Below are 11,529 nucleotides of genomic sequence, written 5' to 3' on the forward strand. Positions count from 1 at the left end.
TGCAAAGAAGGAAGATTGTTGATAGAGAATGTTTTCAATCATTGTTTTGTCAATGATATCAAACTTGCTATTTGTTGGAATAACAATTGCTTATAAGATCCAAGTACTATCACTTAGTTGATTGATGAAGAGGATTTAATCAATAAGATGTAACAAAAGTACTTAAGGGAAATGTTGAGTTATGGTTTTGTAATGGAGTGTAAGGATCAGTAAGACAATGGTAAAATGATGCATTGTTAGTATACTTGAAAATACAGATGTTGGCCACACTTAGAAACATTGGAAGAATAAGTTGTAACAACGCTGTTTGCAAATCTTAACTAAGTTCATTAGTAAGTGCCGAGCAAGCTAGTTCAAGCTGAGTAGATTTTTAGTTAGTGTCAAGCAAATGCAAAATCTAGTGTGTGTCGAGCGATACAGAAGGAGCCGAGTGTGTTCAGGTGCCCAACAAAGTAATAGGTGCCGAGCAAAGTAAAAGGTGCTAAGCACCATAAAAACTTAGTGGATGCCGAGTGAATCCACAGTAGGTGCCGAGCATCAGTAAAACGTAGTTGGTGCTGAGTAACACAGTATGTGTTGAGCACCATAATTTCAATAGTGTCGAGTTGCTGCATTAGTGGAAAATTCAAAGATTCACCAAATCTGAGCCGACAAGGTTGTTACCTTGAATTTTGTGAACCAGACGGAGGATAAGGATAATGAGCTGGAGGCACAAAATTTTAGATAAAATGTTTTTAGGCAAATTCAGGAGGATTCTTCATGATGTTTCTAGAAGAAACAAGATATGGGTTAGATTCAATGAATCCTACCTAATCCATTCGAACTAAAATTAAAGGAGGAAAGAATCGAGCAGGAAAAATAATTCCAAACTTCTATTTAAGGAGTCACAGGCCAAGAAGCTAGAGTTGCTAGTGTGCCAAATTGCAAAGTGCTTGAAGGTTGTTAAGGAGAAGGCATCAAGAAGAAGGAAGAATAGAGCATAGAGACTCTGCTTCGATAAGTGGTCATATAGGAGATTGCACTGGTACATCGAGCATGGAGACTCAAGTAGACAAAGCTTGAAAGGAGGACAAGCTATCAAAGCTGCAGAGACTGAAAGCTAGGCAAATTGTATAGAGCTGAACAAAGATCTGAAATCTGCGAGTTAAGTTGTGAGTTGTATCAGGTCAAAAGCCCTTGTTACTATCTAACAATTGTGTCAGCTAGGGTAAAATCCTATGGACTTAGGTTGGTTTAACAACCATTTGTAAATCCTTTAACAGGGTGACATTCCAAGTGAATGTTCTAAAGTCTTTTAACCAGGCCCACTTCTAATAGGGTGGCTAAAACATTTAACCAAGTCACATTAAACGTGAGTTGTAGCCTTTAACAGAGCATCATTTCAGAAGAGTGAGAATTGAGTAGCATGTTACTGGTGGTTTTTCCCAAATTGGGTTTCCACGTAAATCACTGTGTTATGTGTTGATTCTTCATGTGTTATTTTTGCATGTTGATTTATAGTAACTTGCTAAGTAGGAATAGTCTAAGCTTGGATGAATGAACAGTTCAATGGGCTCACTTTACTTGATAAAAGTTTTATTAGAACATTTGGACCTTGAATAACTGATTCACCCCCCCCCCCCCCCCTCAGTTATTCTAAAGCATTTCTAATAATTGGTATTAGAGCCATCTGCTGAATTAGTTTCAATGTACTAAGAGCAGGAAGATCAAGATGTCCAAGAGAGAAGTTCCCAAGCTTAATAGAGATAACTTCACTGCATGGAAAAGCCTAATGAAGCTACATCTTGGATCAATAGGTGATTATGCAAAAACCTTAATTACAGTGGAACATGTAGATCCAGCTAGAGCCATTATTGTAGATGATTTGAACAAAAGGAAGGAGCACAATCAGGCAATGCTAGAGATTGCCTCTGCCCTCAACTATGCTGAATTTGATGATATCAAGGGATGTGACTCTTGCATTTAAGATGTGGAAAGTCTTGACTGATATCTATGGAGGAGATCAGAATGTTCAAAGAGAAAATAGAGAAAGCCTCAGAGGAAAGTTTGATGACATGAAAATGGAGGAAGGTGAGAATGCTGCTCAATATGCCTCTAGAATGAAAGAAGTAATAAGTGCAATAAGAAGTTTGGGTTGTCATTTAGAGGATGACACTATTAATAGAAAATTCTTAAGAATCTTGCTCCCCATCTATACTATTAGAGTTTCAGCCATCCAAGAATTAAGATGTGTGCTAGGAAACACACTAACCTTTGGAGGGATAGTAGGAAGACTTACTGCATTTGAGTTGTTCAACTTTGATAACTACAAACCTGAGAATCTTGAATCTACTTTTAAGGCCAAGTTGACATTAAAAGACACTCAAGAGGTGAGACCAAAGAAGAAGAAAAAGACAAAGTATGCATCTAGTGACAACAACACTAACGAAGAAGATGTGGAACAATTGGAAGCATTACTAGCCAAAAGATTTCATAGAGGCAAAGGTAAATTCAAAGATAAGCTGCCTACCATATGTCTTAATTGCAATGAAGTAGGTCATATTGTTGCAAGGTGTACACAGAAAAAGAACTACAAAGAAGGAACAAAGTATAAGAACAATATAGAAGATGATGATAGAGATTACAAGGACAAAGGCAAAAGATGTTATATTGTTAAAGAAGATTCTGATGAGAATGATGATGAAGTAGTCTATGTAACCATGAAGGATGAATCAGATGAAGATGAGGCAACAACACTGGTAACTTGTGTGAACAAAAATGACAAATGGATCATAGATAGTGGATGCTCACATCACATGATAGGAGACAAAAGTAAGTTTATAACCTTTACTTAGTATGATGGAAATAGTGTTAGATTTGGCAATGATGCTCCATGTCAAATCAAAGAAAAAAGTTCCTTTAAATTTACAAAGAAAATTTCATGTGATAATGCATACTATGTTGAAGGATTGAACTACAATATGTTGAATGTGTCACAACTAGGCAATGTAGGTGGCAAAGTAGAATTTGGAAACAAAATTGCCAAAATCTATGACACTGATGGAAATTTGATAGGAAAAGGTGAACAAACTAGGAGTAACCTATTTTACCTAGATATAGAAGATGCAACTTGTCTCATTGTAAAACTTGATGATGTGTGGTTATGGCATAAAAGACTGTGTCATGTTAACTTTGATAATCTAATTAGTATCAGCAAAATGAAAAAAGTCAGGGGGTTGCCAAAATTAAAGAAGCCTAAAAATACAATGTACAAATAATGTCAATTAGTGAAAATGACCAAGTCAAGTTTCAAAAGAAAAACTTACACCTCCAAAGAAGTAATAAAGTTAGTCCATACAGATTTATGTGGCCCAATAGATGTTCAAAGCTATCAAGGAGACATATACATAATGTTGTTTGTGGATGATTACTCTAGGATGATGATTGCCATATTCCTAAAACAAAAATTTGATGCATTTCAAATTTTTAAGTGGTATTTGGCCAGGGTTGAGAAAGAAATAGGAAAGAGTCTGAAGTGCCTGAGATCAGACAAAGGAGGAGAGTTCACATCAAAAGAATTTGAGACATTTTGCAATGACAAAGGAATTAAAAGACAAACATCAGCACCAAGAACTCCACCTCAGAATGACATTGCAGAAAGAAGAAATAGATTAGTGATAAACTGTGCTAGAACATTAATGATGGAGAAAAATGTTGCTCTGAAGTATTGGAGAGAAGCTGTTAGTATTGCAGTCTACCCCTTGAATCAAGTTCAAGTCAAGAAAGGTACAAATGCAACACTTTTTGAGTAATGGTATGGTCACTCACCCAATGTAAAACATTTCAAAGTATTTGGTTGTAAATGCTATGTTCTTAAAGATACTAGAAATGGCAAGTTTGATGCAAAAAGTGATGAAGGCATATTCCTCAAATACTGCACTAGAAGTAAGACATATAAGTGTTTGAATACTAACATTGACAAGATTGTGGAGTGTGCAAATGTAAATTTTGATGAGCATGTAGAAGTTCAAGTTGATGAATCTAAGAAACTAGAAGAGTACAAATCTTTTGCATATTTCTATGAAAGAATGCCTACTCAAGAAGAAACTGCCAATCAAGTTGGGAATCAACAATAAATTTTAGTATCAATCGAGTCACAACCAGTAAATGTCGAGCTAAATTCAGAAGCCGAGTTGTAGAATGAAAGTAATGCACATTTTGACTCTGAAGTTAGTACACATGAAAGAGATGATGATATACCCGAAAGAGATGTGCACAGTGACTCTAAAGCTAAAAGATCAAACATGGAAAGAAGGATAGAACCAAGACTATCCAAGTATGTGAGAAGACATCACCTTGCAGACCAAATCATTGGTGACAAGGAAGCCAGACCAATGACAAGGAACAAACTAAGAAATGAATCATGTCTAGTGAGCAAGATTGAACCTAAAATAGTGAAAGATGCACTACAAGATGATGACTAGTATAAAGCCATGAAAGAAAAAATAGATCAGATAAGGAAGAACAAAACTTAGACCTTAGTTCCAAGACTAGTTGATAAGAATATGATTGGTACCAAGTGGGTGTTCAAGAACAAGCTTGATGACAATGGTGAGATCAGAATAAATAAGGCTAGATTAGTTTTCAAAGGTTATGCATAAGAAGAATGACTAGATTATGGAGAAATATTTGTCCCTATTGCAAGAATGGGAGAAGTAAGAACACTACTTGCATATGCTACTTACAAAGGTTTCAAAGTCTACCAAATGGATGTAAAGTCTACTTTTCTAAATAGTATACTGGAAGAGGAAGTCTACATAGAAAAACCAGAGAGATTTTTTGATGACAACAACAAGGATATGGTTTACAAACTGCACAAAACACTCTATGGTCTGAAGCAAGCACCTAGAGCATGGTATGAGAGACTGCACAAATATCTTATGAAGATAGGATTTGAGAGAACAGATGACAACAACAACTTGTATATCAAGGTAGAAAAAGGTAAAGAAATTCTGATATCTAAGATCTTTGTTGATGATATAATATTTGGAGGAAAAAATGTTGTTTGCAAAGATTTTGCTGATTAGATGAAACATGAGTTTGAGATGTCAATGTTTGGAGAAATCAAATTCTTTGTTGGATTGCAAGTACAACAACTAAAGCATGGTATATTTGTGACCCAATCAAAATACATCAAGGAGATACTCAAAATATTTGGCTTAGAAGATTCAAAACCAGACAATACACCAATTGTAATAGGACATAAGCTATTCAAGAATGATGAATTAGCTGAAGTGAATCAGATATTGTATAGATCAATGATTGGAAAGTTGCAATATGTTGTGCATAGTAGACTAGACATTGCATTATCAGTTGGAATAGTGGCAATATTTTCTACAAATCTAAGAGAAAATCATCTTATGGCAATAAAGAGGATGTTGAGGTACTTAAAAGGAACTGATGACTTTGGCTTATATTATAAGAGGAGTGAAAAGTTTGAGTTGAAAGCCTACAGTGATGCAGATTGGGGAGGTAATATTGATGACAGAATGAGCACCAATGGAGGAGCACTTTTCTTAGGTAAAAGATTGGTTACTTAGACCAACAAAAAGAAAAGTTGCACCTTACAGTCTATAGTAGAAGCTAAGTATGTTGTTGCTGCTATCAATTGCACCAACATTGTATGGATCAAACATCTATTACAAGGTATGAAGGAAGAGGTAATTGAACCTGTGATACTCTATTGTGATAACACAAGTACCATCAACATATCAAAGAATCCTGTGATGCATACCAAAATAAAGCATATTATAATTAAGTATCACTATGTAAGAGAATTGGTGGAAGACAAGCAAGCGAAAATGGAATATGTCAGTTCAAAGGAATAGATTACTGACATCTTCACAAAAGCATTACCTAAAAATGCATTTGAATATCATAGAGGTAAGTTAGGGGTGATACCCCTATCCAAAGCTATTTGAGCAACAACAAAGATTGTCCTGCGTCAAATGAGTTGATTGTTGAAATATTGTGAATTGATGCAGAGGATACTTTTAAAAATTTCTTGAAGTAATCAAAGTGCTGAAGTTCCAAGCAAGGTAACAGAGGGAGAAATTGGAAGTTTTAGAAGATGCTATACTTGCATGATAAGATGTTGAAATAGTATGTCTTTGGCATTGTTGTCAAAGAGGGAGTAGTAGCAAGAAATTGATCAACAACATTCAATTGGATAAAGGGAGAAGTAGAAAGAAATTGATCAAATGGAAAGAGGGAGAAGTAGCCGATACCAGAATAGCAAAACATGATCAACACATTTTAAGATGGAAAAATAAAGTAAAGAAAAAGGAAACAATAGCTAAGAGGGAGAAGTAGAAGTAAAGTAATCAGGATAATAGATCAGAGAGGGAGAAGTAAAAACTGATAGTAACACATTTTTCGTTTTGGCATTTGATTTATTGTTTTAACCTAGTTAGCACATTGATAATTTGGTTGATCAATTTGGTTTTCCATCAATACCAAAGAAGGAGATTGTTGGAAATTTGATCGAAAAAGAGTACTATCAAAGAGGGAGATTGTTGCAAAGAAGGAAGATTGTTGATAGAGAATGTTTTCAATAATTTTTTTGTCACTGATATCAAATGTTCTATTTGCTGGAATGTCAATTGCTTATAAGATCCAAGTACTATCACTTAGTTGATTGATGAATATGATTTAATCAACAAGATGTAACAAAATTACCTAAGGGAAAGGTTGAGTTATGGTTTTGTAATGAAGTGCAAGGATCGATAAGACAATGGTAAAATGATGTATTGATAGTATACTTGAAGATACAGATGTTGGCCACACTTAGAAATACTGGAAGAATAAGTTATAACAAGGCTATCTGCAAAGCTTAACTAAGTTCATTAGTGAGTGCCGAGTAACCTAGTTCAAGCTGAGCAGATTTTCAATTAGTGCTGAGCAAATGCAAAATCTAGTGTGTCTCGAGTGATACAGAAGGAGCCAAGCATGTTCAGGTGCCGAGAAAAGTAATAGGTGTCGAGCATCAGTAAAACGTAGTTGGTGTTGAGTAACACAGTATGTGCCGAGCACCAAAATTTCAATAGTGCCGAGTTGTTGCATTACTGGAAAAGTCAAAGATTCACCAAATCTGAGCTAACAAGGTTGTTACCTTGAATTTTGTGAACCAAATGGAGGATAAGGATGATGAGCTAGAGGCAGAGAATTTTAGATAAGCCATTTTTAGGTGAATTCAATAGGATTCTTCATGATGTTTCTAGAAGAAATAAGATATGGGTTAGATTCAATGAATCCTACCTAATCCATTCAAACTAAAATTAAAGGAGGGAAGAATTAAGCAGGAAAAGCAATTCCAGACTTCTATTTAACGAGTCATAGGCCAAGAAGCTAGAGTTGCTAGTGTGCTAAATTGTGAAGTAGTTGAAGGGTGTTAAGGAGAAGGCATCAAGAAGAAGGAAGAATAGAGCATAGAGACTCTGCTTCGATAAGTGGTCATATAGGAGATTACACTGGTACATCGAGCATGGAGACTCAAGGAGACAAAACTTGAAAGGAGGACAAGCTGTTAGAGCTGCAAAGACTGAAAGCCAAGAAAATTATGTAGAGCTAAACTGAGATCTGAAATCTACAAGTTAAGTTGTGAGTTGTATCAGGTCAAAAGCCCTTGTTGTTACTCTCTAACAATTGTGTTAGCTAGGGTAAAATCCTATGTGTATCACCTATATCTAGTTGTGTAAATTGAAATACTAATAATAACAAGAGCATTACTAAAACTAAACAAAGCTAACACTTAATATAGGACTAATGGTTATCACCACCAAAGGAAGCAAACCAAGAATGGTAGGCTCCTTATGGTATAACCCATGATGAAGTGGATGTGTCCCTGAGGGATTGAGATGTGTGCTCAAGCTTCAAGTGGATGGATGGTATGCATGGAAGATGGTTTCAACAATGGAGGTATGGAAGGATTTCAACATTATAATGATATTTTGGTAGTTTTCAAGCTCTCAAAATAGCATTTTAACACTGCATAAAAGGTGGATGATCTTTGTGAAGGGAGAGGGTTCCATTTATAGGCCAAGGGATAGAGAGATGGATGGCCAAGATTCAAGGATGACAAGATAGTGAGGGAGGGTCAAGATGCACTAAAAAAGGTGCACATGGATTGTGCTTGTTTAGAGCCAATAGGGAAGTGACACTTCTCACAAGGAGGATGAGTGTGAGAGGATAGGATAAGGGTTGGTCAAGGGAGTAATGAGGGAGGTTGAGTATGTAAGAGGGATGTAATAGTTATAAAGGGGGATGTAAGAGTCATACATGTTGGAAGGTGAGGGTGAGGATGAGTTTGTTGACTTTAGCTTGGGTTTGCATGTCTTAACCCTTGCTTAAGGTTGTGCACATGTTTGGAGAGGGATTAGGACTAGCTTAAAAAGGGGGTTAGGGTGTAAGTGGTTTAGCATTGATGGGTTGGGTTAGTTAGGTGGCTAAGTGAAGTTAGTATGGGTGAATGGGTTGGATTAGGGGTTAGGATAGAGTTTATGGATGTCTTAAGGGTTTTAGATATTTTATTAAATGATTTATTTAATAAAATGGGGATATGGGATTAAATTAAATAGATTTGAGGATTTATTTAATTTAATAGAGGAATAGGGATTTAATAGATAAATTGATTTTGGGTTATCATTTGATTTTATCAATCAGACTATAGTTAATTAAATTAATTAATTAACTAGGGGATGATGATTAATTAATCAAATAGTAAATATTTAATCAATAATGTCCTAGGAGATGACTAAATACAACTACCTATTTATGTAATCAGATTTAGGTGTCTACATTTTGCCCCTCTTTGACATAATGTTGGAACAATACTATTTCAAAGAAGTTCGAATATAGACAATGCGAGGAAGACTTTTGAAAGCAACATGGTTGCCCTAGTTTTGAGTAGAAGAAGAGAGAATGGACTTAGGTTGGTTTAACAACCATTTGTAAATCTTTTAACAGGCTGACATTCCGAGTGAATGTCCTAAAATCCTTTAACCAGGTCCACTTCTAACAGGGTGGCTAAATCCTTTAACCAGGTCACATTAAATAGTGTGTTGTAGCCTTTAACATGGCATCACTTCAGAAGAGTGAGAATTGAGTAGCATGTTACTGGTGGTTTTTCCCAAATTGGGTTCTCAAGTAAATTACTGTGTTATGTGTTGATTTTTTATGTGTTATTTTTGCATGTTGATTTACAGTAACTTGCTAAGTAGGAATAGTCTAAGCTTGGATGAATGAATAGTTCAATGGGCTCACTTTACTTGATAAAAGTTTTATTAGAACATTTGGACCTTGAATAACTGATTCACCACCCCCCGCCCCCCACCCTCTCAGTTATTCTAAAGCATTTCTAACAATTGGTATTAGAGCCATCTGTTGAATTAGTTTCAAGGTACTAAAAGTAGGAAGATCAAGATGTCCAAGAGAGAAGTTCCCAAGCTTAATAGAGATAACTTCACTGCATGGAAAAGCCTAATGAAGCTACATCTTGGATCAATAGGTGATTATGCAAAAACCTCAATTACAGTGGAACATGTAGATCTAGCTGGAGCCATTATTGCAAATGATTTGAACAAAAGGAAGGAGCACAATCAGGCAATGCTAGAGATTGCCTCTGCCCTCAACTATGCTGAATTTGATGATATCAAGTGATGTGACTCTTGCATTTAAGATGTGGGAAGTCTTGACTGATATCTATGGAAGAGATTAGAATGTTCAAAGAGAAAATAGAGAAAGCCTCAGAGGAAAGTTTGATGACATGAAATGAATTTTAGCCCTTCTACTTTCTTTTTTATGATGTTCATCTCTTACCTACATTTTTAACAAATAAATTACAACCATGAGGACCACTCCCATTCTAATAAATAAATATCAAAATAAATGATACATTAGACCCACAAACATGGATCAACTACATTTAAAAATAAATAAATTATTAAACAAAAACTAACCATTAGTGCCACTATTGGTGAGTGAACAAAGGTGCATCTTGTGGGTGAGCAAGTGATTTTCCTTTTTCTTTTGTACAACCATACAATGTCCATGATATATCCAACATATATGTATTTGATGAATCAATACCCTTGAAAAGTAATGATTATATTCTTAATCATAAGTGAAGCCTCTACACACGATTCAATATCCATTGAATCACATATTTTAAGAACACAAAATACTCTAACCCTTAGGAGGAGAGAACTCAAAAATTTGAGAAAGGGATGGAAGAGTTGATGGTTGATTTGGGTCTCACCATCTTAAGAGTTGGTCTTGCTTCCATTGGATGTGACTCATAATTTTTTATCCTCTGTTTGTGTATTGGTACATAGATTATTCATGGAAAGAAACATCTTTGTTGGTTGATTATTTTGTTTGTGTTTGAAGTGAACAATAACAATATGACTATATTAAAATACCTATGGCACTAAAAGGTAGTAATTTAGAGTCCAAAATCCATGTCCAACTATAATTTGTAATCATAAGAATAATGTCTACAATAGGGTTTTGAAATAATATCAACAAAATTGGCATGAGTGTGGCTTGAAAGACAATATAGAAGGTATTTTTCTAAATTAAAATTGTAATACAAAACTAAGTTTTGTAAGAATTTGCCTTAGGGAAAGATTCACCCAAGATCATAAAACACAACACAAGCACAACTATAGACCAAAAATGGATATGATCTATTACTTAGAGTATGTCCAAATACATTGCTCTGTTCAGTATGTTCAGTATATATAAACACACTAGGAGTGCCTGTATATAAAGGCCTCTTAGGAAGCACCTAGAATGTCTCTAGAAACAACTAGGAGATGAGACAACTAAGCACCTTATCCAACATTCTAGATGAATGGATAAGAATGATGAGGTTTCATATGTGTGTAGAAGACTCATGTTTTGTGCTTAAAAGAGGTGCAGACTCTTGTGATGTCAACATGACAACTCACAAGAGTGCACAAACTCCTAGGTGACTAATAAATAAATAATAATAAAAATATACATTAACCTAAGTAAACTTAAGTAAGTGAAAATAGTAAATACTTATTTACACCAACACCCCCCCCTTAAGTGCAACTTAGGGGAATGCCCTTAAGCTTACGACTATTCAGATGAAATGCATAATGGGTCCTGGCTACTAGGCCATTTTAGTACCCATGTACAAAATGAAGATGCACATCTCTCATAAAGTGGGGAAAGAGGGAAAACCTCATGGAAAAACCCTCCCCCAAAAAGAGAGATGAAAGAGGATGCATGGATGGATGGAGTAATCAAGACCCCCCCATTATGACATACATCTAGTATATACAATAGAAAAAAGGAGAAGGATAAAACCCCCTTAAGAGGAAAAAGTCCCCTGGACAAAAAGGAGAAGGAGACGAGGTAGTGCCCCCCCTAACGGTAGTGTGTCAATCAGTGAGAAATGATTCGATATAGAAGGTGATCCATGACCATTGAATGATGTTCCTCCCCTTTGGAAGAAACAAATGC

Source organism: Cupressus sempervirens, chromosome 1, assembly GCF_028749045.1.
Source record: "Cupressus sempervirens isolate cs-2001-9-10 chromosome 1, ASM2874904v1, whole genome shotgun sequence".
Taxonomy (NCBI): domain Eukaryota; kingdom Viridiplantae; phylum Streptophyta; class Pinopsida; order Cupressales; family Cupressaceae; genus Cupressus; species Cupressus sempervirens.